At 44.7% G+C, this 26,753-nt stretch overlaps 1 protein-coding gene across 2 annotated transcripts in view; it reads right to left on the bottom strand.

Annotated features, from left to right (window-relative positions):
- The window catches only part of XKR4 (XK related 4), a 433,263-nt gene that overhangs the window by 286,502 nt on the left and 120,008 nt on the right, over window positions 1-26,753 (bottom strand). The gene's annotated exons all lie outside the window — the stretch shown is intronic.

Below are 26,753 nucleotides of genomic sequence, written 5' to 3'. Positions count from 1 at the left end.
GGAGCCCCCATGCACTGCTGGTGGGAATGCAAAACGGCGCACCCACGCTGGAAGACAGTTGGGTGGTTTCTTACAAAGCTAAACATACTCTTACCATACAATCCCGCAATCGGCTTCCTCGACATTTACCCATGTGAATTTAAAACGTTTGTCCATGCACGTGGATGTTTATAGGAGCTTTATTCATAATAGCCCAAACTTGGAAGCGACCAACAAAAAAGACAAGGAAGACGTGTAAATGTGTATTACTAGGTGAAAAGAGCCAATCTGTAAAAGCTACATATTGTATGATTCCAACAATATATGTTCTGAGAGGCAAAACTAGCGACCGTACAGAGAAAACTAGTGACAACAGTGGTTGCCAGCGGTTTGTGGAGAGGGAGGGGTGAACAGGTGGAAGGTAGGGAATATTTAGGGCAGTGAAATTATTTTGGATGATACTATAATGGTTTTGTATGATACTAATTATTGTGGATGATACCGTAACGTTTGTTAAACCTATAGAATGTAGAACGCTAAGTGTGAATCTTAATATAAGTGCTGGGATTTGGGCGATAATGATGTGTCAGTGTGGGTTCGGAGATTATAAAAGTGAGAAGGCTGCATGGGCAGGGCCTTCACAGACAGCTCTCTGGGGGCCTGGAGGGCAGAGAGGATGGAACCAAAGAGGATTATTTTCCAGTTCCAAGATCCATGGAATTCGCCTTGCTCAGTTTTGGACTACGTTTTTGCTCTTTATTTTTATTGTTATTATTATTAATTTTTTAGTGTGTATTTTTGAGAGGGAGGGAGAGAGAGAGAAACAGAGCACGAGCAGGAAAGGGTCAGAGAGAGAGGGAGATACAGAATCCGAAGCAGGCTCCCGGCTCTGAGCTGTCAGCACAGAGCCCGATGTGGGGCTTGAACCCATGAACCGCGAGATCATGACCTGAGCCGAAGTCAGATGCTTAACTGACTGAGCCACCCAGGCGCCCCTGGACTATGGTTTAACCCCCTTCCTTCTTTCCTACTTCTCCCTTCTGGAATAGGAATGTCCATCCTATGCTTGATCCATCGTATTTTGGAAGCACACAGCTATCTGTTTTCACAGGTTCACAGCTGGAGAAGAATTTACCCTCAGAATGAATCATACCTCCAGCCTCATCCATATCTGATTTAGATGATATTTAGATGAGACTCTGGACTTGAGCCTTTACGTTGAAATGTGTAAAGACTTGGTGGGGGAGCTGTCGTGACGGGATGAATGCATTGCACATGTGAGAAAGATGTGGATTGTGGAGGGTCAGGGGTGGAGTGTTTTGGACTCAATGTTTGTGTTCCCTCAAAATTTGTATGTTGAAGTGCTAATTCCCAATGTGGCTGTTTTGAGAGATGGCGTCTCTAGGAAGTAATTATGGTTAAATGAGGTCATTAGAGTGGGGCCTCTGATAGGGTCTGATAGGACTCATGTCCTTAAAAGAGACAACAGAGAGGTGTGTGTGTGTGTGTGTGTGTGTGTGTGTGTGTGCGCACGTGCGCAAGTGCGTGTATGCACGCACGCACACATGTGCACACATGTGTGGAGGAAAGACCGTGTAAGGTGAGAGCAGGTGGCGATCTGAGAGCCAGGAAAAAAGTCCTCACCAAGGATCAAGTCATCTGCACCTTGATCTTGGATTTCTCAGCTTCCGTAACTGTGAGACAGAAATTTCTGCTGTTTGAGCCGTGTGTAGTCTGTGGTGTTTTGTTAAGGCGGCCACGGGTGGACTCATGCAGTGTCCAATATCTTTCATTCAGCTTCTAGGCTGTTTGAACTGTGCTTTTATGTTTATTTTTAACATATATGTGGTGGCATTTGGAGATGGGGCCTTTGGGGGGTCATCAAGGTTAGATGAGGTCATGAGGGTGGAGGCTCTGTGATGGGATTAGTGTCCTCATGGGAAGAGATGCCAGAGAGCTTGCTCGCTCGCTCTCTCTCTCTCTCTCTCTCTCTCTCTCTCTCTGTGAACATACAAAGAAGAGATCATGTGATCACACAGCAAGATGGCTGCCACGACTGTGCCAAGAGAAGAGGCCTCAGAATGAAGTCTACCTTGCTGGAACGCTGATCTTGGACTTTCCAGCCTCTAGAACTATGAGAAAGAAAATGTTTGTTGTTCAAACCGCCCAGTCTGTGGTATCATGTCATGGCGGCTGAGAGGCCTATGGCATTCATTCCAGTTTTCCTCGAGTAACGGAGACCTTTATATAGAAATGTTTTGATAAAACTTCCGGTACTGTCCACAGAATAAGTTCCTAGAACTAAAACCTGAATGCAGGCTTCCCGTGCTGCTCTCTGCCAACCATCCTCTAGAACCCTGGGACCGTTTCAGAATCTTCACGCCGTGCAGGCACATGTTCCTTCTCCTGCATGCTCGCCAACGTTTTGAGTTATTATTTTTTTAATTATTACCATTTTGAAAGTGATAGTGGCATCTCGCCAAATATTCTATTTGTATTTCTTGGATCAACAGTTAAAACATTTTCATCTACTCAAAAACCCCCTTCCGTTTTGGAATCACCGTCCAAGTGACTAAGAGTCTAGACCACACTTCTCACTTCTGCCACCGTCTTGTTAAATGTCTCGTCTCATTTCCTCTCTCACGGGGGATCCACCAAGTCCTGAGGTCAGCCTGTCTCCCTCTAAGACTCAGAAGACAATCAGTGCGGACACAGTTGGGATGGAACCGAGGCAAAGCTCCTGCAGGTTGGTCCCCACGAGACCCTTTGTATTCATAACCTCATACACAGTAGAAGGACACCAGGAGGTGCCGATATGGACTTCTACTCCCAGGTGGAGGCTCTGAAGGGATGCATACCAACCCGGACAGGAACAAAGCTCCAGAAGCCTGTGGGGGACTTAGAAGAGATTCGAATGGGATTAAGTTGAAAGAAACTAAGAACAAAGCAAGTGTTTAATAAGTGAATAACTGAACGCGCGTAAGTTGCCTTCATCTTTTGGCGCTTAAAGCTGGCACTAACGAGTTGGGAATATAAAAGAGGTTATTTATTTAATTAGTAATGTTTTAAGAAAAGGGCTAAAAGTTTACGACGTAACGGATTTGCAAATGCATGACAGCCATAATTTATTATTAATGCCAGCACTACTCTTGTTATCATACAAAGCTAGGAAGTTGAGATCAACTTTAGGGTTTAATCTACATCCTAGTTGTCATAATGATACACGGCTATAATGGCTATCATTTATTGAGCATCTCCTACGTGTCAGACGGTAACGACTTTATAAACACCATCTCATATGATTAAAATCTAGCTCTGGAACTCTGAAACACCAGAGTAGGCAGCATGGAGACATATTTGCATCAAGTTCCTTAAGCGAACTATGAGAAATAAGGGAGCCCTTGGCTGAATGATCACAACTCCCAAATTCTGTTATTAAGATTTTGAAAAGACGAGAGTATAAAGGCAATGGAACCTCCGAAAAGGCCAGAAATTCCCTTTAGGCATGACACAGAATCCACACTCAGGGACACTGGCTGTCCTGGGAGTCTCCGGGCCAGTCCCCGAAGGAACTGGGTTCCTGGGCGGAAGGGACTGCAGTGAACATAAAGGCTAGCGTTCGACGGCTTAAGAGAAAGAAGTCTATTCACTTCTGGTTAAAGTGCTCATGCTGCTTGCAGAGAAGGGAGAGCAGTAGCAGTACAAGGACACAAGGCAGACGCAGGGCAGGAAAACCAGCCCCTAGGTGGGAATCTCAGCGCTCGGGTCAGAGACACCCAGGAAAGGTGTGTAAGCACCACGTGGGCAGGGACGCACAGGGCACACACGGAGGACAGATAGGGGAATATACAAGGAAATCTAAACGGGCATGACAAGGTACTCAGTAAATCCTTGCTGAAAGAAAGAATGCGTAAATAAGTGGACAGGTTGGGGGTTCTAGGAGCAAAAACACGACGAGCCCGAATCCATTGGAAACTCCAATCTTCTGGATACTCATCGTCTGAGGTTAAACCAAAGCACCACTTTGGAATAAATTCCTTTTCTCAGTTATTGCTTCCTTTTTTAAGCTGTCTGAGTCTTGGGAAACGTCGTGGTCAGAAACGAAAGTCAGTGTGTTGTCTTGTGAAATGACTATTTAATAAAAAGATTTCTTTCTTTCTTTCTTTCTTTCTTTTTTTCTTTCTTTCTTTCTTTCTCCCTCCCTCCCTCCCTCCCTCCCTCCCTCCCTTCTTTCTTTCTTTCTTTCTTTCTTTCTTTCTTTCTTTCTTTCTTTCTTTCTTTCTTGCCATCAGCTTCCAGAGTCTCAAAGCTAGTCCCTTGCCTGTGTGCCCTGAACTCTCCAATCCTGCCTCCTGGGTTCAGTGTCCCCACGGGGAAAATAAGGGCTTATTTTCTTGTTATCATCCTCTGTATTGTGATGAGACTCCATCCGTCCCAGCCACCTAAAGTTTTAGTTTATTTTACCAGTTCCACCTGATCATGTTTACTCTTGCTGTTTAATGCCTGGTTTTGATTTTCCCTCGCCCCAGGCTTACCCTTTCCAGCCTCCAAACCCCCCAGAGCAAACAGCCTCCCAAGGGTGGGTCCTCCTTATCTCTCTGCTGTGCCAGGTACGCGTCTCCCTTGGGATGCTACTAACTGGCCCAAGATTCATCAGTATAAGTGAAAAAGCCCTTCCGCTCCAAGTCTTTAACGTTTTTTTTTTTTCTTATTTTTTTTTTATTTTTGAGACAGGGAGAGACAGAACATGAACGGGGGAGGGTCAGGGAGAGGGAGACACAGAATCTGAAACAGGCTCCAGGCTCCGAGCTGTCAGCACTGAGCCCGACGCGGGGCTTGAACTCACGGATCGCAAGATCATGACCTGAGCCGAAGTCGGCTGCTTAACCGACTGAGCCACCCAGGCGCCCCATCCAAGTCTTTAAATACATTGTTTGTGCATCGGGGAACATAAAGATTACTTAGCATTTGAACGTTAGCGTTGATGTCCAATCCAATATCTTCCCTTCCACTTTTCGTTTTAAGACTCTATTTGTCTACAGCCGTTCTGGGTTCACAGCAATGCTGAGGGGAAGGTATGGAGATTTCCCATATGCCGCGTGGGCCCCCGTATGTATAGCTTCTCCTATTATCAACATTTGTGACAGCCAATGACTCTACTCTGACACCTTACAATTACCAAATGTCCATGGTTACTTAGGGTTCACTCTTGGTGTTCGACATTCTAGGATGTATGTATAATGACATGTGTCCACCGTTGTATCACGCAGAGTAGTTTCACTGCCCTGAAAGTCCTCCCACTCATCCCTCCCCCCACAGCATTTGGTGTTTGTGTTCTAGATTTCGGCCATTCCGAACGATGTATAGCGGCACCTCATTATTGTTTTCATTTGCATCTCCCCAATGACATATGGTGTCATTATTATAATATGCCAGGAGGAGTCACGGCTGGATATATAAGTTTGGCAATTTTTCAAATTATTGAAGCAATGGGAAAGGATGAGTTTCTAAAGGAGAACACCCAGAGAGAGAAGAGTTTCAGGGAGGAAGGTTAGCAGAGCATCCACACACAGAGGCCCAGGAAGGCAGGGAGGAGGGTCAGGGGAAGGACAGTGCAGGAAGCGACGTGCTCCAATTTGCGGGGGTTGGAAGTCAGCATGAAGAGGCAGCTTGGTTTTCAAAGAGTCAGAGGCATTTCTCAACTGCTCTGGGCTGCAGGCAGTACGTCTTTTGCATATAAAAAAGCATCACATGGTATAGAGCTTGGGGTTTATTGATATTGATCTGTTGCCTTCCTTTTCTATCCGAACACAATTTGAGCTCTCACCCGTGACCAAACAACAAGATACTTCGTGTATAAAGTGACACGAATTCATGACATCTCTACCTAACACGGAGCAGTGGAGCAAACAGCGCTTTGCAGGCTTCAGCGTCCTAAGAGTCTGTCGACATTTCACACATCGCCGTCACAATAAATTACATAATTGTAAAGAACCAAGACCACCAAAACAGAGGTCAAGTTATTACATTTTTCATATAGCGCAATATTAAAAAATAAAGCGTGCCAGCTGACCATGGAAATTGAAAAGATCAGCTTACATTTTATTCACCAATGCGTCGATAACTAGTAGAGTATAAGGAAATGTACAGATTTTGAGGGCGGACAGATTTAGGATTGAGTCTTAACTCCACCATTTACTTATTTGCTATTCGTATGAACCTAGATAAATTATTCATGTTCTCTGAATCTCATTTATTCACCCTTAAAATGCAATCAGAATAGCTTTGTTGCCAACATAATTGGGCGATATTTGAGGTTTTAATTCATGTTGTTTTTATTTTTTCTTGTATCATGGCAGACTGCTGACTGGGCTCCGGAATTAATTCTCTACTTCTCCTTTTAATAACGGAACAACTCCTTCCACAGGAGTTTTAGCTAGGCTCGTGGCAGCTGGCTCCCAGCCCTGTCATCCCTGGCTTGCAGCTAGAGGTGGCCGTATCCCGTTCGGGGCAAAGGGAATGAGCAGAGGTGGTGTGTATAACTCCAGGTTATTACCTTAGCCATGCTTACCCTGAACTCTTGCTTCCTGCTAGGGAACAGCAGTTCCTGGCCTGAACGCTGAACTTCGCGTAGCTGAACCAGCATTGGACCCAGAGATAGAAACCATACGTTTAAAACAATTTTTTTAAATGTTGTATTTATTTTTAAGACAGAGAGAGACAGAGCATGAGCAGGGGAGGGGCAGAGAGAGAGGGAGACTCGGAATCCAAAGCAGGCTCCAGGCTCTGAGCTGTTAGCACAGAGCCCGACGCGGGGCTCGAACCCACAAACTGTGAGATCGTGACCTGAGCCGAAGTTGGACGCTTAACCAACTGAGCCATCCAGGTGCCCCAGAAACCACATGTTTTGGATGGTACCATTAACCTCTTGGTCCACAGCGGTATATCTGGCTGGGTAACCTACCTATTTTTGAATTGCTTTATGAAAGAGAGAGATAAAGCTCTATTTATTTAAGCTACTAGATTTGGGGGTGGGGGGTGCTTTGCCTACTGATTAACTCTGATTTTCATCCTTCTTCCCCCAAGTCATGCCAGTTCGTATCATTGCCTCAGAGGAGATTTGTGACCGCGTCTTTTCTTTTTCCCCCAAAGCTTAATTCCTTAGAATTTGGAGGATTTGGGGAGGAAGCAAAAATAACATAAAAAGGATTCTTTGGTAGGAAAAAAAAAAGGTGTCTTGCGAAAGCAGCAAGAAAGTAAGGTTGTCAACTCCCTCTTCCCACCCTCAGCCAAGACTAAAGAATATTTCTCCTGGGATTGGGGGAAGAAAAGGAGACTTCGGGCAGCCAAGATCATGACATTAGAGCCTGGTTTTTCATAGCCTTCGAGGGAGAAAATAGGACCCCATCGTAGATGAGACAGACAGAACCCATACCACTGTAAGAGTCGATGTCCAGAGGAATGGTCATGAGCAGCACAGTCTATTGGACCTGGAAGGATATTTCAGACCATGGAAAGGAAAGATTAAGCTGACTCTATGTCAAACAGTTACCCAGGACCAGAGGCCATATCCCCCTACTCCAGCACTTTGGTGATGCCTTAGAACTGGAACAGGGTACTACCATGGGGATTGAGAAAGCCACACAGAGTGCGACAAGTTAATTTTCTACCAGCCCAGAAGCCTGACAGGGTCAGTGACATAAATCGTATGGAGCTATCGAAAAGAAAGTGATTATTTCTTTCACATTTAATTTTGACCAGATTTTGACATACTAAACCTGGATAAAATGAATTAATACATATAATATGCGTTGTACCCTGTTCATTCCCTCTGGGCCTTATCATTGAGCACCTGCTTTATGCTAATGAGCAAAGTATGAACGCGTTTGGGATCCATCCTCTGTTCCTTCATCCAAGGAACTCAGATCAGTGAAGGAGAGGGAAAAGGGTACAAAGTTTTCTATAAAGCACCAGGGACTCAGAGAAGAAAGCAAAAACACCTCTGCCTTGGAGAGTTGAACGCTTCAAATCAGAGTGACATATGAACCAGACCTCGAAGCCGAAGGGTAAACAGAGGGGACAGAAGGAGAGGATGCATTCTCCGCCCTGAGGACACAGTGTTCAATAATACATAGGTGACAGGTGGCCACGAGGTTCTGGAGGCCAGCATCACCAGAGGGGCAGTGGGAACACCGTGACTGAAAACAGCATAGAACGAGAGAGAGATGGGCAGAGAGACGGTTAGCGGGGGGCTTGGTTTCCCCACAACCCTTACTCTCCTCCATGAAAACCTGCCCTCGTGCTTTCAAGATAAATAGGAATTGGCCCGATGGGAGGTGGGGAAGGACAGATACAAAGATCGAGAAGGAGAAAAGACCTGATGAGCAGCTGTGGTGGGGAGGAGCAGGAGCCAGAGACGGGGAAGGATGGCGGGATGGGTGGATGGATGGAGGGCAGGTATGAACCATCGGTTCATCCAGGGCAGTGCCCGGATGCTAGTCAATCAGTGCTGGCCACCCACAGGGTGAGGACAAGATTGGTGAGTCACACGGCTTGTGTTCACGGGGGGTCCACCCAAAGCGGACTCCCTGTGCCAGCCACTTCGTCACCTTGCCTCTGGCCCAGTGGCTCAGGGGATTCCCTTCACACCTGCTTTTGCAAGGATCTTCAGCCTCGCCTGGACCGCACCAGAGGCAGGCTGCATAAATGATCGTGCGGGTTAACATGAAGTGCTCATCAAGTAGACCGGGAGACACGAGGCCAGAAACCACTGGAAATCGGGGCCAGTGGTAGAAGGCATGCAGTCTTGCGGGGCCCCGCTTTAACAATATTCCCCATGCAAAAGGAAGGAGAAAGGGAAAGATAACAAAGCGCCGCGTTCCTGTCTTTTCTATGTAGCTCGCTTGGGCTCCCCTTCTGCTCTGGCCTGCACGTGGGGAGGTACAAGCTGACGTCTATGTCCCTCCACATCTTGTACACACCCCGACTCATCTTGTCCTTCAAAGACCACCCTGGGCCTCCAGACTGACAGCACCTGTGTTTTATGATCCAGGTATGATGCCTACACCACCCAAGCGGCCTGCCGTGAGACAAGCTTTGGGGTTTGAAAACTAGACGACCACGATTTTATGCCAAAAGGCCTGAGCCTGGCTCGCCGCTGAGCCAGACTCCATATGAAAAGTCATAGCCAGAAGCTCAATCGGAGGCAATTTAATTAAAGTGAGTTGGTGATCTAGGCCCAGGAAGGCTTGCCAATTTGTCACTTGGCAACCAGCAGCCGTGCGCTTTTTCGATGGATTCTTTGTCCTCTGTCACCCAGGATCAGGCCGTGGATTGGTTTGACTTCCTTTCCCCTTCCTATTGCCGTGGCGGTGTTTTCATGCCAAAGTTTGCCTTTGGGTTCTTTTTTTTCTTTTTCTTCTTTTTGAAGTTTATTTATTTTTAGAGAGACAGAGACAGGGCGAGTGGTGGGGGAGGGGCACAGAGAGAGGAGAGAGAGAGAATCCCAGGCAGGCTCCACACTGCGAGTGCAGAGCCCAACGCACGGCTTGAACTCACAACCGGGAGATCGTGACCGGAGCTGAAACCAAGAGTGGGACGCTTAACCAACTGAGCCACCCAGGTGCCCCAGGCGTTTTTTTTTTTTTTTTTTTTTCAAACACGGACAGTTTATAAAGAAAGGGAAAAGGAGGTAGGGGGATACTTGGGGCTGCGCTCTTATAAAAGCGCCTGCAGGGGCGCCTGGGTGGCGCAGTCAGTTAAGCGTCCGACTTCAGCCAGGTCACGATCTCGCGGTCCGGGAGTTCGAGCCCCGCGTCAGGCTCTGGGCTGATGGCTCAGGGCCTGGAGCCTGTTTCCGATTCTGTGTCTCCCTCTCTCTCTGCCCCTCCCCCATTCATGCTCTGTCTCTCTCTGTCCCAAAAATAAATGTTGAAAAAAAAAATTAAAAAAATAAATAAATAAAAGCGCCTGCAAAGGATTCTATGACAAATAAAAATGAACGTACATTTATTCAGTGAAGCGCTCCGATGAAAAGCTGAACACACATGCACTGTTTGCCAGGTAGAAAGTACTGTCCTAAGCACTCTATCTCCATTCCCTGATCGATTACAACAACCTATGAGGCAAATGTTCTTAGCAACCACACTTTACAGTAGAGACAACTGTACTGAGTTGAATCGTGATGCCCCTCTCCCCAGAATTCAGGTCTGCCAGGAACCTCAGAAGGTCACCCTGTTTGGAAATGGGGTCTTTGCGGATGTAAACTAAAGGAAGGATGGAAAAGACAGCACCCTGGATTAGGGTGGGACCGTGCCAAGGTGGAGGCGGAGATGGGTTGAGATACAAGGACAGACCAAGGAACACCATCCACCGCCAGAAGCTGGGAGGGAGGCCAGCAGCGGGTTCTCCCTCAGAGCCCCCAGAAGGAACCAACCCAACCTTGAACCGTGAGAAACTAAATTTCTGTTGTTGGAAGCCACCCAGTTTACAACGTTTGTCGCGGAAGGCATAGGACACCAATACAGCCACGAAAGCCCTTGCCCTTGCCCAAGGACACTCAGGTGGTAAGGGCAGAGCCAAGCAGTCTGGGTGTTTCCAATCACTCTGCTGTGCCGACTCCAGACTCCAGAGCCAAAGGGGTGTGTGGGCGTCCTGAGAGGTTCCTCAGAGCCATCATACCTGCTTTCCACTGTATGTCTTTAATGCATTTGATTATTACCGCCGTGGTGATAAGCCATTCAATATCCCCATTTGCTACAATACTCTGTATTTGCTTCACCGGCTGCCCGATTACAATGCCTGTTAAAATAAATATGCTTCAATTACCTTAAAATCACTCAACATCACCAGCGTTCCTACTGATATAAAACTACTGGAGTGATACAAATTTTAACAAGAGTTTGAATTTGGAAGTAATAAGGTTTTGTGATATGTGTAATGTGGGGTGATTCCAGCAGAAGACATTTAGAAACGTCTGGTTCAGACCGCAAACATTTAAGTTCACAGGCAGCCTTCAGACTTAGCCTTGAAGGTACAGAACTTCAGGTAACCTAACAAATCTATGCCTCTTCTGTCTTCATGAACCATTTTAGCTCGAAATTCACATTTGTTTTTAAGGAAAGTATTTTCAAGACAGCTGTAAATGGACAAGGATGGAAAACAGTGTTGTTCCACAAATCTGACTTTGCCCTGCTTTACATTCAATAAGCACAATATCCAAACCTAGGGGATGGGCACAAGTCTGAAAGCATTTTCAGTTCTCGGGAGCCATTAAAATTACACCAGTGTGAAATTGAAGGCTGCATCTATATGGGTAATGAAGACTTCTCCATTCCTGGTCCGTGCAAATTACATTTTGCTAATATCATCCTTGACCACAGTTTCGCAAATCCTGTGCTGTATTAACTCCGACTCCAGGGGGTTGATAATGGCATTGGCTCTGGTACACACCCATAAGCTCCTTCTGGCTGTGACACATGTTTGCTGCGTTTCCCAGTTAGGACCGTTTTTCCTATCTCACGTTTGTCTTTCCTAAGTCCAGAAATGTAATAATCACAACCTCTGAAAGACTGTCTTCTGCACCTCAATTTCTTTTTTCATGGTTTGTTCAGTGTGTTTGCAACAGGTGTAAGTTTATTGCATTTTTTTAGTTCAACATTAAAGGAGGGTGTTTCAATGGGGTTCAGGAAACAAGGGGCTAACGCAACTGTGGAAAAAAGCCCATGAAAATGTGTGAGACTTTTTGCAGGTTTCTCTTAAAGTCACGGTTTCGGCAATTGCACACTTTGGGGGCGATTCTCACCCCCCCCACACACACACATAAGCTCTATGAGTGGGAAATCTGGCCCACCTCACTGTGGCAGGTATCGTGGCTCTTGGCTATGTTATCACATGTGCTTTGTATGCCCAGCCCTTCTCAAAGAATCTACTTCCTTCCCCGCTGCCTGCCCAGGGGGAGCAAGCACGAGGCCACGCCTCTGTCCCAGCCCAGCTGACTAGACCAAGTACTGTCCCCTGATCAGAAAGGAGCCATCCATAGCCTGGCCAGCAACCTTGGCCGAATGAAAACAAATGGTGGGATGGATCAGATTCTCCTGGGGGAAATTGGAATGGAACAAGAGACTAAGTGAGCAGCAAGACGGAGCCCAGGAGACGGGAAGGGATCTAGATAAATTTCACTCGAGGGGGACCACGAGGAAAACTCTATGTGCTACGGCTGCTGAGGTCAGTGAACACACCTTACGTCCTGCCCTTTCTGGGGCCAGTATCATGGCTTTCTCTGTATGTCTGAGCCCTTATAATGAATTTCCCTTTCCAATTGAGTGACTTTAATTTACAATTAATTGCCTGGATCCAAACATGGAGTGACAAGCAACCCGTGAACAGAACTTTCTCCAAACCAGTCTGCCCAGCCCTCCTATACCCACTTCCTCTCCCACAGACGCACTTTCCCTCCTTCCTGTCCATGTTCCACTCCCCGTAGGCAGCAAAGACGCAGCCAAACACGGTTTAAAAAGATGCAGGCACAGAGACGGCTGCGGGAGACGAAGATCACACAGAACCAGAACGCAGAGAAGGGGGGGAGATCAGAATGCACAACGTGGAGACCACCAGGCCCATGACAGGTGGCTGCGAGCTCACAGACACACCCTGGAGGATCCCGGTGACAGGAATTTTATGTGTCAAGTTGACTGGGCCAACAGAGACCCAGGTTAAACATGATTTCTGGGGGGGCCTGAGGGTGTTTTGCATGAGATTAGCACTTGAATCAGTAAACCCATAAAGTGGTGTGCCCTCTCCAACTTGGGTAAGCGTCCCCTAAGCTGCTGTGGGCCCAAACGGAACACAAAGGTGGAGGAAGTAAACACTGGCTCCTTTGTACTTCCTGCTTATCTGTGTGAGCTGGAAGATTGGTCTTCAGCTCTTGGACGGGGATTTATACCTTTGGCTCCCTGGACTCCCGGGAGGTCCGCAGACTCAGGATGGAACTGTACCCCTGGCTTTCTTGAGTGTCCAGCTTGCAGACCGCAGACTGTGGGACTTCTCAACCTCCATAATTACGTGAGTCAACTCTGCACGCTAAATCTCTTCAAATATATATATATATATATATATATATATATATATATATGTATGTATAGGTTCCTATTGGATCTGTTTTTCAAGAGAACCCTGACTACTACAATCTCTTAGCTCCTCACTGGAGATGCCTAAAAATGAGATGGGAGGTGCAGAGGACAAAACAGATGCTCTCTTAAGACTCTGGAAAGCGACTCTACCCGAAGATTTTGGTCCGTTGTTATTATGGTTATTTTTTTTACTTAACTCATGACTAATGTTTTAAAATATAGGTTTGCATTTAACAGAATCCTCTTATGGGGAAAAGTCAGGCTTCCAGAGGATCCTCTGTATGTTCCTAAAGATAACATTTGGTCACTCATCTGACGTTTCTAAATAAGCTCCGTGTATATCTAATGTATTAGGGGGCTGACCACAGTTTTCACGTATCTTCTGTCTTTTTGACATTTAAGGGATAAAGTATCAAAGTGACTGTGGAATATGACTCATCTTTGCCGCTTTCCAAGCCATCTGCAGGATATTGAGAGATGCACGGTTTCCAGGCTGTGAACATACAGCATGCTCCACATTCCAAACCATTGCTGGCAGCCGGGTGCTAATGGCCTCTTCCCAGCAGTGCACCCAGCTAATGGTCTCTTCCTGACTCTCGGTCAAGCATCGCTAATGACCAGCACATTGCCTGCCCACACCAAAAGTGAGAATTCCACTTCCATATTTGAAGAGAGCCATCCAGGGGGCCCTCCTTTCAGCCACAAAAGCCAGGGGACTTGGATGCACAGCATAATAGGAAATGACTTTTGAGAGGTGAGATACGATCTGTGGTTGGGAAAGACGGGTCTGAAATGGGATTCAATTGTGAACCAACAATGCCTTTGTCAGGGAGACAGCAAACCGGAAAGGACACAACATCTTTCTTTTATGAACCCGTCCATCAGTTTGATTCTGATGTCAGTATCAAAGAAGCGTTCGTGAAACCCTCAGTCACACTAAATGGACCTGAAATGATAATTGGCCCTCAAGGTTGGGGATCCACACATGAATATGCTGTAGTTAAGTATCTCCAGCTCTCTCAGCAATCCGCTCGTTACATATGTAGAGTGGTAGGGAATCTTCCAAATTGGATAAGTTGGGTCGGAATTTACAGGGTTTATAAGTATTTGTGTTCTGCAGGTGCAGCCCTGTCTCCATGTTCTTCTGCACTCATTTTTCACTCGGGTCTTCCTGGGCAGCGCTGGAAGCACACAAAATAGACTCATGAGATCGCACCCTTCTGCCAAGAGTAGGAATCACAAGCTTCGTGCTTCCTCTGCCTAAAAATATGAATTGGTATGATTGATCGGTCACCACCCGCCCCCCCCCCCCCCTTTTTCTGGTCATGGCTACCTCCGTTTCAACCCTGCCTTGGTCAGACGGGGAAAGTAAACAAAGCCAAATCAAAGGGATTAAAAACAGCGTACGTTAAATCAATGGTTCTTTCACAGCTAAATGAAATGGGAGAGCAGAAATTCTCTAACGGCGTCTTCATCTTGTTTGTTCCCCCCACACACTGAACTCATGTGTATTAAATGGGTATTTTCATCATCCTGTCCCATTTTACTCATCATGTCCCCCTGCTTTCCCAATGTACGGATGTCAAGCTAACCAGGTGTGAATAAGGAAGAGTCTGATTCATCCCTCATCTCTGATGAGAAAATCCTTGCCTGTAATCCTCAACATCTTAATTTAAGTTTACATACATAGAAAGCCAGCGTTAATGAAGACAGCTATTACCTTTGATTAGGTAAATCCATCAATCAACAATATAGACTTTAGGACTGGAAGAAACCTCATTATCTTCCATTTCAAAGCCTTCATTTTTTTTTAATATGAAATTTATTGGCAAATTGGTTTCCATACAACACCCAGTGCTCATCCAAACAGGTGCCCTCCTCAATGCCCATCACCCACTTTCCCCTCCCTCCCACCCCCCCATCAACCCTCAGTTTAGTCTCAGTTTTTAAGAGTCTCTTATGGTTTGGCTCCCTCCCTCTCTAACTTTTTTTTTCCTTCCCCTCCCCCATGGTCTTCTGATAAGTTTCTCAGGATCCACATAAAAGTGAAAACATATGCTATCTATCTTTCTCTGTCTGACTTATTTCACTTAGCATCACACTCTCCAGTTCCATCCACGTTGCTACAAAAGGCCAGATTTCATTCTTTCTCATTGCCACGTAGTACTCCATTGTGTATATAAACCATAATTTCTTTATCCATTCATCAGTTGGTGGACATTTAGGCCCTTTCCATAATTTGGCTATTGTTGAGAGTGCTGCTATAAACATTGGGGTACAAGTGCCCCTATGCATCAGCCCTCCTGGATCCCTTGGGTAAATTCCTAGCAGTGCTCTTGCTGGGTCATAGGGTAGCTCTATTTTAATTTTTTGAGGAACCTCCACACTGTTTTCCAGAGTGGCTCCACCAGTTTGCATTCCCACCAACAGTGCAAGAGGGTTCCCGTTTCTTCATTTTAAAGAGGAGGAAACTGAGGCCGTCGAGAGGTCAGGCAACATGCCATGTTCCTCTCGGGTAAAATTGCTAAGGCTCAGCTGTGATCAGACTGGGCAGCTGCCAGCAGGAGGAGGGATGAACACAGAAGGTCCCACAGGGCGGGATAGTTGCCACCAGCCCAAGGAACAAGGGGATAAAGGTGACCAATGGTGTGAGCTTTCCAAAAAAGCACTGTTTCCTTTTTAAAAGATTGTCTTCCATTCCAGGATGGTCACTCCTACTTTTTAGGATTAAAATATCTTTCCTTACATGTAACAATGTCTACCATAAAAGCAGTGATTTTTAAAATGTCTTTACCAGGAGAAATAAGAGATTTCCCTCCCTGAAATTTTTGGTACTTTGGATTTTTTTTTCTAATTACTTTATTTACTGCTCTATCATATCTAAAATTCTGGGAAACCACTGCCTTAAGCCATAACGAGTCACTGGAGATTTTTAAATCAGAGAGTAACATGATCGGAGAAGTAATTTGGGAAAATTAATTGTCCTTCAGTGGATAGTGTCAACTTTAGTGGGAAGAGAATGGAGTCGGGAAGCCTGCTTAGGAAACAATTGCTACACAATCAGCACAGAGTAAGAGGAAAAGGCAAGCTGGAGCCTGGAGGTGCGGGGGGGGGGGGGGGTGCGGTGTGCAGCAAAGGACGAAACAGAGAGAACAAAGATGACTACGAGGTTTCAAGCCCAGGTACCTAAAAGGATAATGATTTACACAGGGGCTAGCCAAATCTGGAGAAGTTAGGGGTACAAACACACAAACAAACAGATTAGTTTGGCAACAGCTGTATTTGGTATGAAGATACAGTAGATGCAATATGGAGAGTGTTTGACTGGAATTTGGCAATGCAGGGCCCAGATTCTATAGAGAGGTCAAGGGATTCCTATGGGAAACCCACAAAAATATAGTAGTCACAAGAACGGAGAATAGAGACACAGAGAGGACCAAGATATGCCGATGATGACAGACAGAGACAGAAAGAGAGGAAACCAGGAAGAAAGGTGAGTTTCAATATGAAAGAAATAGTGTTCAGTTCCTTCCTTCCTCCCTCCTTCTTTCCCTTCTTTTCAACCATCCATCCATTCATCCATCCATCCATCCATTCATTTACTGAGCACTTACTCTGTTCCTGGTCCTAAACCACACTCCAAATAAGCCACAGCTGCAGTGTAGGTATGCAGAATCCATCCGATCCCAAGGAAGAGGAGGACACAAGTGAAGGATACACCTCACTTCTATCATGTCCGTGTCTCCCAGCTCCCTCTTTCCTTTGCTCTTTTGCTTACAACCTCTGGGCTGCCCAGAAGCCACGGTCAGACTGCTGAGCTGAAATCAACAAAATGTGGACAGTGAACGCCAAGGGTCAACCCGTCCAGAGTATATGGCGGGCTTCCACTGCTGCTTACATTACAGGCAGGACAGATTTAAGCAAGGACCATTAGGATCCTTATCCAGGACGGGGAGGCTCAGTTTGGGAACCTGGCCACAGACATCCTATAGCATGCTTCCTGTTGGGGACAGCAGCTGGTGCTCTGCGCCTTTGTGAAGATTTTATTCAATTCTCCGGGAAGAAAAATGCTTTCAGTGGCAAGATGTAGAAATTGCTGACTGAAGTGAAGTGATGCCTCTTTAACCACACATCAGCCAAATGGAAGGGAGCCCCAAGATCAGGGTGTTCTCTTTTAAATAAATTTCTGGATCCAGAATCACATTTTAGAGACAGAAATAGAAAAGTGGGTGTGTATGGAAATACACACACACACATATACATATACATGTACACATATTATATATACATATATGTACACATGCATGCATAGAGACATTTCAACAAATATTAATGAGACACACAGAAGGAAAAGAAATAAAATCATTACAACTGTGCAACTATGCTAAGTTATGAGGAATAGAGATATGGTGCTACTATACAAGATATAACAGGAGGGGGCTTACAATAAGGTGGATTCAAACTCCTCATTTCATAGACGGGTGTGAAAGCCTTATTAAATTCTTTAATTGGCTGTATGTTTTAAGCGATTCCTTCAATTAAGTTATAAACAATAACACTACATTGATTTTCTTTTCCTTTGTGGAGATTTCAACTGTTGGGTCTAATGATTCCATTTATATTTCACACATGTGCCCAAGGCTTCTGAGAAATGAGACTACTGGTAATAAGTCAAACGAAAAACGCATAATAAATAAAGTACACTCTCACACAACTTTACATTAAAATTTGCCTTTCCTTGAAGGTTACCATTTCCCGTTGGTCCAGCCTCTTACAACGAAGAGTAGTTGTTTTTTTTTTAAGCGGTTCTTTTTGATATAGACTATTTATAGCAAATTGTACTGAATAGGGTGTGAGATTTGCTGTATTCAGAGCTACGTATGGCTTCGCCCTTCTATCGGTGACTCTCTGCTCCCACATGACAGGTGTGCTAAAACCAGTAATGGTATCAGGTGGTGGATGTGGAACCAGTGACAGCCGTGCATAGGAGCACCAGTCTGCAGCAGAGGGGTGCACATTCTGATTGTGCCACACAGCACGAGGGTGCCTGGGCAGCACCGACTGTGGGCAGGTGCTGTGCCTCCGGCCCTCGCCTGGTCCTTCCGCCCTCTCTTCCAACTGCTTGTCTCCTCAAGGTTCTGTTTGCGCAGAAGTCCCACAGCAACGGTGAGGCAGCTCAGCCAGAGCCCGTTCAAGGCCCATTGGTTCAGGCAACTCATTTTGTTTCCCCATCTTAAGGAAGAGACATTAATATTCTCGATCAAAAGTGGAGAAAGGTCGACAAGATGGCGGCATCATCATGGTGACTTTGCCCCCCCTTCACAGGAACAACTAACATTCAATCGTGAAGGAGAAACCACTGAGAGGATCTTAACACATGGGAAGGGGAAGGGGTGGAGACGGAGGCAGCCCCTGTACCAGAGACCAAGATAGACCACACCAGAAGGTAAGGGAAGTGGCTACATGCTGACCACATTGCCCCTCGCCCAGGCCAGTGCAGCACCAGCCAGAGAGACTCTCCAGAGCCTCTAGTTCCTCCAGTGGGAAAAGAGAACCCGGGGGGAACAACCAGCATCCCCCCCCAGCATTGCGGGTTGCTTTGTGGGAGCCCCTACTGGGATCTTGCCCCACAGGGATCGTGGGGGAACCTATGTAGCCCAGCGCCAGGGCTGTGTCTGTGACGGAGAGGTGGGGAGGGGGTTTGCAACAAGCATACAAATTTGGGCAGACCAAGCTCATACCTGCAGTGCCCAAGGAATAATCCCAGCCAGAAGCTCTCCTCCTCTGCAGAGCTAACTCAGTCGTGCACTCTGACCAGGGAACTCGGCGGGGTGCAGTTCTACCTGATTTGGATCCTCAAACCAGGTTGGCCAGCCCTAGAGCCTCGTTTGCCCAAACTCAGGCAAGGTGCTGAGTCACAGCCCCATCAGTGTCTCCCATCCCCCCCTGACCAGAAAGGCTACCCGGAAACTGTGCAGCCCAGTGACACTGAAGCAGAGAGGCGTGTGAGCAGAGCCAACTGCCCTCGGGGCAAAGCCAGTACCTAGCATGGAATGTGCCAGGGCTATGCCCCGGCAGGTGGGTTAACTCATAGCCAAGGCTGAGGACAGCTCCCTGTCCCTCCCAACTGGAGCACCTGTCTAGGAAACTGAAAATCTACCTGAGGCAGTCCTTCCCCTCCCCACCCAGGCAAGGAGGCTAAGACGTAGGCCCAGCTGCTGTGGCTCCAAGGCCCCATCTGACCAGAAGGGCCGATGAAAACACCTGAAAGCTGGGGTGTGGCTTGGCCCCAGTTAAGACAACAAGAACAAAAAGCTCTACCTTCTTTAGAGATGCTTCTCCCACTGTGCCCGCACTGGGAAATGAATTCATGGCCCCCCTTGTTGCTGAATGTTGCCTCCAGCCTGACTGACCAGGGAACCTAACCAGAGCTCAAAGGAAGTATCATAGCCCATTCAACAGCCCCTGACATACAGTGGCACTTGAACAAAAAGCACAGCCTGGAGCTTCCCCGACCTGTGGAGCAAAACCGGGAGCCTCGCCTGGTCAGGGAATTCACTGCAAACTCTTGCCTGATCCAGGTTCCCATGCAAGTTGAACATGCCGTCTATCCCATCCTGCTGCTCTTGCAAGAAAGGGAAATTAATTCATAGCCCCAGCTACTACGGAATATCGTACCCAGTCCCAACCCTTTAGTAAACCTGGACAGGGAATCCAGGCAACCACAGAGCTCATCCCACAGTTTCACTTGGGTAGGAACCAAGCAAGCAGTCCAACCTATCCAACTGTTTTCAGCCAGTGGCGCATTACCAAATCCCCAACATCAGAGCTCAAACAATTGCCTCACCCAAAAATCGACCACAGTAGCAGGTAACACCTGCCCAAGGACATTGCCAGCAGACTCACCCAGAAACACAAACTAAGCTGACTGGTGAAGATGTGTCTGTTCCAAATCAAACCCGTAGAGTCTGGAAGAGGAGCCCCATTATTCAAATGTATAGATGAAGACTTTCTCAGATGAACAAACGAAAACCTAAAAGTGTTCATTACCACCAGACAGAGCTGACAAGAAATGCTAAAGGGAGTTCTTTGAGTGTAAGTAACAGGATTCTAATTAACATAATAAAAACATAAACAGGTAGCATAAAACTATTAGTAATAGTGAATATACAGTCAAAGCTAGGTTCTGTAATTGATGATAGTGTTACATAATTCACTTGCAACTCTAGCGTGAAACTTAAAAAAAAATGAACATAGTGGAAAAAAAAAACCCACAACTACACTAATCTCTTATTAACTACACAATATATAAAAATGTGTAAATTATAACAGCAATAACCTAAATTGTGAGGGGGAGAACAAGCAAAAATGTACAAATTTGCAAATTCTATTGAAGTTGCTATCAGCTTAAAATAGGATGTTATAATTTTAAGATATTTATGAAAGCCTCGTGGTAACCATAAAAGACAAGCCTGTAGCAATTAAACAAAAGAACACGATAAAGAAGTCAAAGCATACTGATACAAAAAAGCATCATAACACAAAAAAAAGACAGCAGGATTTTAAAAAGGGAGCAAAGGATCTACAAAACAACCAGAATATAATTAATAAATGACAACAAGCCTTACCTATCAACAATTACTTTAAACGTAAATGCATTAAATTCTCCTATCAAAAGACTGTAAAGCTGAATGGATACAACAATAATATCCAATGATATTCTGCCTACTAGAGACTCACTTTAGCCTTTTACACACATAGACTAAAGGAGAAGGGATAGAAAAAGACATTTTAAGCAATGGTAACCAAAAGATTACTTTCGAAATATTACTGCTTGTGGACAATACACATGGTCCCCCAAGAGTTCTGATGGACATGGGCAATGAGATTCACGTACATTCTGCAGCCCGTGGATCAATGAGTAATTTTGACTTTCAAGTCTTAGGATTTAAGAAATACATTTTGTAAGGCTATACCTGCCATGAACAGTGATTCCTCTGATGGATCTGGGCAGAATAAATTGAGAATCTTCTGAAGGATTCACCATACTAGATGCCATGAAGAACATTCCTGATTCAGGCGAAGACATCAAACTATCAACATTGATAGGAGTTTGGAAGAAGTTGATGGCAACTGTCACTGATGACTGTGAGGGGTTCAAGATCAGTAGAGGAAGCAACTGCAGATGTGTTCAAAATAGCAAGAGAACTAGACTTAGAAGTGGAGCCAGAAGATGTGATTGGATTGTTGCAATCTCATAGTAAAACTTTAAAGATGAAGAGTTGCTTCTTATGGATGGGCAAAGAAACTGGTTTCCTGAGATGGAATCTACTCCTGGTGAAGATGCTGTGAGGATGGTTGAAGTGACAATCAAGGATTTAGAATATTACATGGACTTAGTTGACAAAGCATCAGTAGGGTTGGAGAGGATTGACTCCAATTTTGAAAGGAGTTCTACTGAGGCTAAAATGCTGTCAAACAGTGTCATGCGCTACAGAGAAACCGTTCGTGAAAGGAAGAGTCAATTGACGTGTCAAACTTCAACGTTGTCTTCTTTAAAGAAATTGTCCCAGCCACCTCCACCTTCAGAAATCACCTGATCAAGTCAGCAGTCATCAAGGACACAAGATCTTCCACCAGCAAAAAATCACCACTCACTGAAAGCTCAGATGATTGTTAGCATTTTTAGCAACAGAGTATTTTTTACTTAAGGTATGTACATTGCATTTTTAGACATAATGTTTTGAACATTTAACAGACTGCAGTATAGCATAAACATATAGTTTTACGTACACTGGGAAAACAAAAAAATTAATTTGACTCACTTATTGCAATATTCAATTTATTCCGTTGGTCTGGAACCCAACCCACAGTATCTCTGAGGTATGGTATATGAAAGGCCAACAGGTATAAGAAAAGGAGCTGAACATCACTGGTCATTAGGGAAACGCAAGTCAAAACTACAGGGAGATAGCACCTCATGCCTATTAGAATAGCCATCATCACAAAGACAAGAGATAACAAATGTTGCTGTGGATGTGGCGAGAAGGGAACCCTTTGTGCACTGTTGTGCAAATTGGTGCAGCCACTGTGAAAAGCAGTATGGAGGATCCTCAAAAAATTAGAAATAGAGCAACCACATAATCCTGTAATTCTACTTTGGGGTATTTATCTAAAGGAAATGAGGACACAATCTGAAAAAAAAAATACATGCCCCCTTCTTCGTTACAGCATTATTTACAATAGCAAAGACATTGGAAGCAACCTAAGTGTCCTTCAATGGATGAATGGATAAAGAAGTCGTGGTGTGTATGTATGTATATATATGTATATGTGTGTATGTGTGTGTGTGTATATATATATATAATATTATATATATGTATAGATATATTTTGTATATATACAATGGAATATTATTCAGCCTTAAAACGTGAAGAAACCCTACCATTTTGACAACATGGATCAACTTTGAAGACATCATGCTAAGTGATACAGTTTGACAATATGTTGGAATCTGGAAGGCATTACGCTATGTGAAATAAGTCAGACAAAGACACATATATGAATGATCTCACTTAAAACAACAACTAAATGGAATCTTAAAACATCAACAACAACTAAATGCATAACAAAGAGCTCAGATGTGTGGTTACCAGAGGTAGGGGGAAGGGAGCGGGAGGAAGGGGAATTGGAAGAAGGTACTTAGAAGTCACAAACCTTTCAGTTATAAGATAAATACCTGAGATATAATATACAACATGATGAGTACAGTTAACAGCATCGTATGATATATAGAAAAGTTGTTAGCAGAGTAAATACTAAGAGTTTATCATAAGAAGAAACATTTCGGGGGGCGCCTGGGTGGCTCAGTGGGTTAAGCATTCAACTTCCCCCCAAATCATGATCTCGTGGCTTGTGAGTTCGAGCCCCGTGTTGGGCTCTGTGCCGACAGCTCAGAGCCTGGAGCCCGCTTCGGATTCTGTGTCTCCCTCTCTCTCTCTCTGCCCCTCCCTCACTCACGCTCTGTCTCTCTCTCTCTCTCTCTGTCTCTCAAAAATAAATAAACATTAAAAAAAATTAAAAAAAAAAAGAAAAACATTTTTTCTTCTTGCGTTTCCTTTTCTTGTATCTATATGATAAGATGGATGTTAGCTGAACCCAGTGTTGTAACCATTTCACGATACATGTAAATCACATCATCTCAACATGTGCCGAATAAGTAAAAATTCTCTCTGTGCACGGGGTAGCGGGACCATTACATCATTAACGTATAATAATAATGAGCTGATTCCCAAGAGTATGCAGGGGTAAGAGTGAGCCAGGTGTATAGGGGGCATTTTCCAAAGCAGCCGGATTGAAGGGGCAAGGTGATAAAAATCCTCACACGTCTTGCTCACGTTCTTCATTTTCATCTTGGAGGTGAGGGGCCACCAATAAAAGATGCCGAGTCGCATGACGAAAGTCACGTTTGTGTTTTAGAGAGCTCACACTGTCAGCAGTAGGGGTCTTCTAGCAAGATGCACGGAAAAGAAGGCGAGAGGGGGAGGTCCGTTCAATGGTGACTTTGGTCGCCCAGGCAAGAATGATGGGGCAGTGAGGAAGGTAGAGCTGGGAGCTATTTGGGAAGTGGGACTGGTCACCCCGGATGATTGATTGAACATCGGGAGTCCTAAGGAAGAAGAAGGAATCTAGGAGGAATCTCTCAAACGTGGGTTGGGAAGACATAGTTTGCAACCAAGTGGGAGGCATCCCTCGTTCCCTACCCCCCCACACAGCTGCCAATTCTTCCTGACTTGCAGAGTAAAAAAGTTTCATTCTGTGAGTGGACGATCATTTCATAGGTCATGGGCTGTGTAAAAGCCCTCCTTTGTTTTTTTTTTTTAATCTTTTTAATGTTTATTTATTTCTGAGACAGAGAGAGACAGAGCATGAGTGGGGGAGGGGCAGAGAGAGATGAGGGGGACACAGAATCGGAAGCAGGCTCCAGGCTCTGAGCTGTCAGCACAGAGCCCGACGCAGGGCTCGAACTCACAGACCGTGAGATCATGACCTAAGCCGAAGTCCGAAGCTTAACCAACTGAGCCACCCAGGCGCACCCCCCCCCCTTTGTCTTTTAATTTCACACTTAATAAAATTCCTTCTTCAGCCTCCTTTATACACCCGGTCACCCTACTGGGTGTGCATTTTTTCTCTTCCATGAATTAAGGCAGCATTCCTATAGAGTCTGGGGAAAGATTTACACTCTTGCCTTAATTTTGAAGTTCCTTAAGCCATATTTCCTGCCTTTCCTATCTCACTTCATGAATCCTTGAATAAATTATATTTTGCTAACCGACCCTGATGGGTAACTCTGATGGGTTACCACTCTGATGGGTTACTCATCAGGGTATGTTGAAGTTATTGGCGGTATTTCGAAGAACTTTTTTTTAATGTTGCTTTATTGATTGTTTTGACTTCGGCATCCATGTGGACCATGGTCACTGACAGATGCAGAGTGGGTAACCACAGCAGAGGGCAGAGTTACCTGGTTTATGTGGAGACACAGGACTAGGACTTTGACCTTCTCCACTCTTGCCAACTCTGGTTACTACGGGCCTCCTGTTTTACTTCCCTTCTGACAAAACAAAACAAACTTCCGTACTTTAAAAAAGCGAAAAGACTACGCTAAGCGAAATTAGTCAGAGAGAGACAAATATCATTATGACTTCGCTCATATGAGGACTTTAAGAGACAAAACAGATGAACATGAGGGAAGGGAAGCAAAAGTAATATACCAACAGGGAGGGGGGACAAAACAGAAGAGACTCTTAAATATGGAGAACAAACAGAGGGTTACGGGAGGGGGTGTGGGAGGGGGGATGGGCTCAATGGGGAAGGGGCATTAAGGAATCTACTCCTGAAATCATTGTGGCACTATATGCTAACTCACTTGGATGTAAATTTTAAAAAATAAAATTAAAAAAAATAAATAAAAAAAGAGAAGAAAAACAAACAAACAAAAAACCAAAAAAAGCAAATAGACCAAAACACTGGAGACATTATAACAATATATTCCACCTGGAGTGCCTAGTTTCACCTGCTGGTTGTGCCTTTTTCTAATGCTCTCTAGAGAATAACAACACTTGTCAACACTACACAGTGCGATGTCATTTATTCAAAACAATGAGTCACTGTGCCAGACCAAGTTTGATGTGAATATATTCATGTGGGAATTTGCTAAGAAGGTGATGGTTTCACGCAGAGTTCAGCCTTTGGCTCTCGCAGAATATGACCAAAAGGAAAACATGGATCTAGCACCTAGCATCGTGGGTCCCTGCTAAACCCAACATCTGTCTCCACAGGAAGAGAATGGTCGCATAGACCTTTCTAGGCATAGAGTATCAGGACAGTCGTTTGTTGCAATCTACCATAATGGGGTCAATGACAGCAATGATCCTAGTTAGGCTACAAATGCAGACAAGGCTAAGAGGCAAAGAACACCATACAGTTCATTACGGAATCTATACCACCTAAAGCGCAATGTCTAAATATGACCTCGTGCCATTCAATTCATAGGCTTCTCTGTAAATTAAAACGGTTTGACTTGTAGACTCCGTCATTGTCTTTTAAAAAAATGTAAGTTTTGAAACACTATACCATATCAAAATGAAAAAGAGCCGAATGAGGAAATGCGAGCCAATCAAGCTTATGAAATCTGGAACACGCACAGTCACACGGCATGACCTATTGCATACGTCTGAAATGAGACAGATGCACTCACTTGTACAGGTTAAGGCAGCACAGGGAAAGAGCAAGAACAAGGGTGAAGGGTGTAGTAAGTTTTACACCATGTGTGGTCTAAGTATTTATAATACACTAATATTATATATTAATATCTACTAATAGGTTTTAAGTTATCACATTTAATTCATTAAGGTAATATTTTATACCATAATCAGGATGGGTATTGATCTTAATAGCATAAATGATAGTTCATCGATATCAGAAGGCCCCTAATTCTTATTTTTTAAAAGCGAGTGTGGAGCCCCTGCAGAGCTTCTGAAATCATACACAGTAAATGCCATCCCTTGAAAATGATGCTTCTGGAGAATGAGAAAATACCGCAAAGCGATATTTAAATACTCAAATCTAGCATTTTCCAAAAGCTACAGTTCCATATAGCACACTTTGGGAAGTGCTGTCCTGAAAAGATTTTGCAGCCCAAATCAATTGTGAGGCATTGAGAATAGTTAAAAGTCAAGCACACAGTTGAGCGTGAATGAAGTCATAGGACAAAATCATGGAGCCTGTTCCATAGTCTACATAAGGGCCAAATATCTTCCCTTGTAATTTTCCAGCCCAATAAAGTGGTTTGGAAATTCTTGAACTGACACTATGAAATGTTTCTACATTTTCACATAGAAAGATAAACGTGCTTTCAGGACACATGTACGATGATTGTTTATTTGGACATTATCCATATTCTTCTAAGGCTTGCTAAATTAGACCCGAAACCTCCTTGGACAAAGTTGTTTGAGTTGTTAGTTTACTTAATATAGCAATAAGGGAGACAGTCTTTCGATTCCGCTAAATAAATACAAATAAGCTTCAATAATTTCTTTCTGCTCGTTCAATCACTTCTTTTAGTAGCATCCCTCGGTCCTT

Source organism: Prionailurus bengalensis, chromosome F2 (assembly GCF_016509475.1).
Source record: "Prionailurus bengalensis isolate Pbe53 chromosome F2, Fcat_Pben_1.1_paternal_pri, whole genome shotgun sequence".
Taxonomy (NCBI): Eukaryota; Metazoa; Chordata; class Mammalia; order Carnivora; family Felidae; genus Prionailurus; species Prionailurus bengalensis.
Note: the sequence above shows the minus strand (reverse complement) of the source record. Positions and strands in the feature narration are given on the sequence as shown.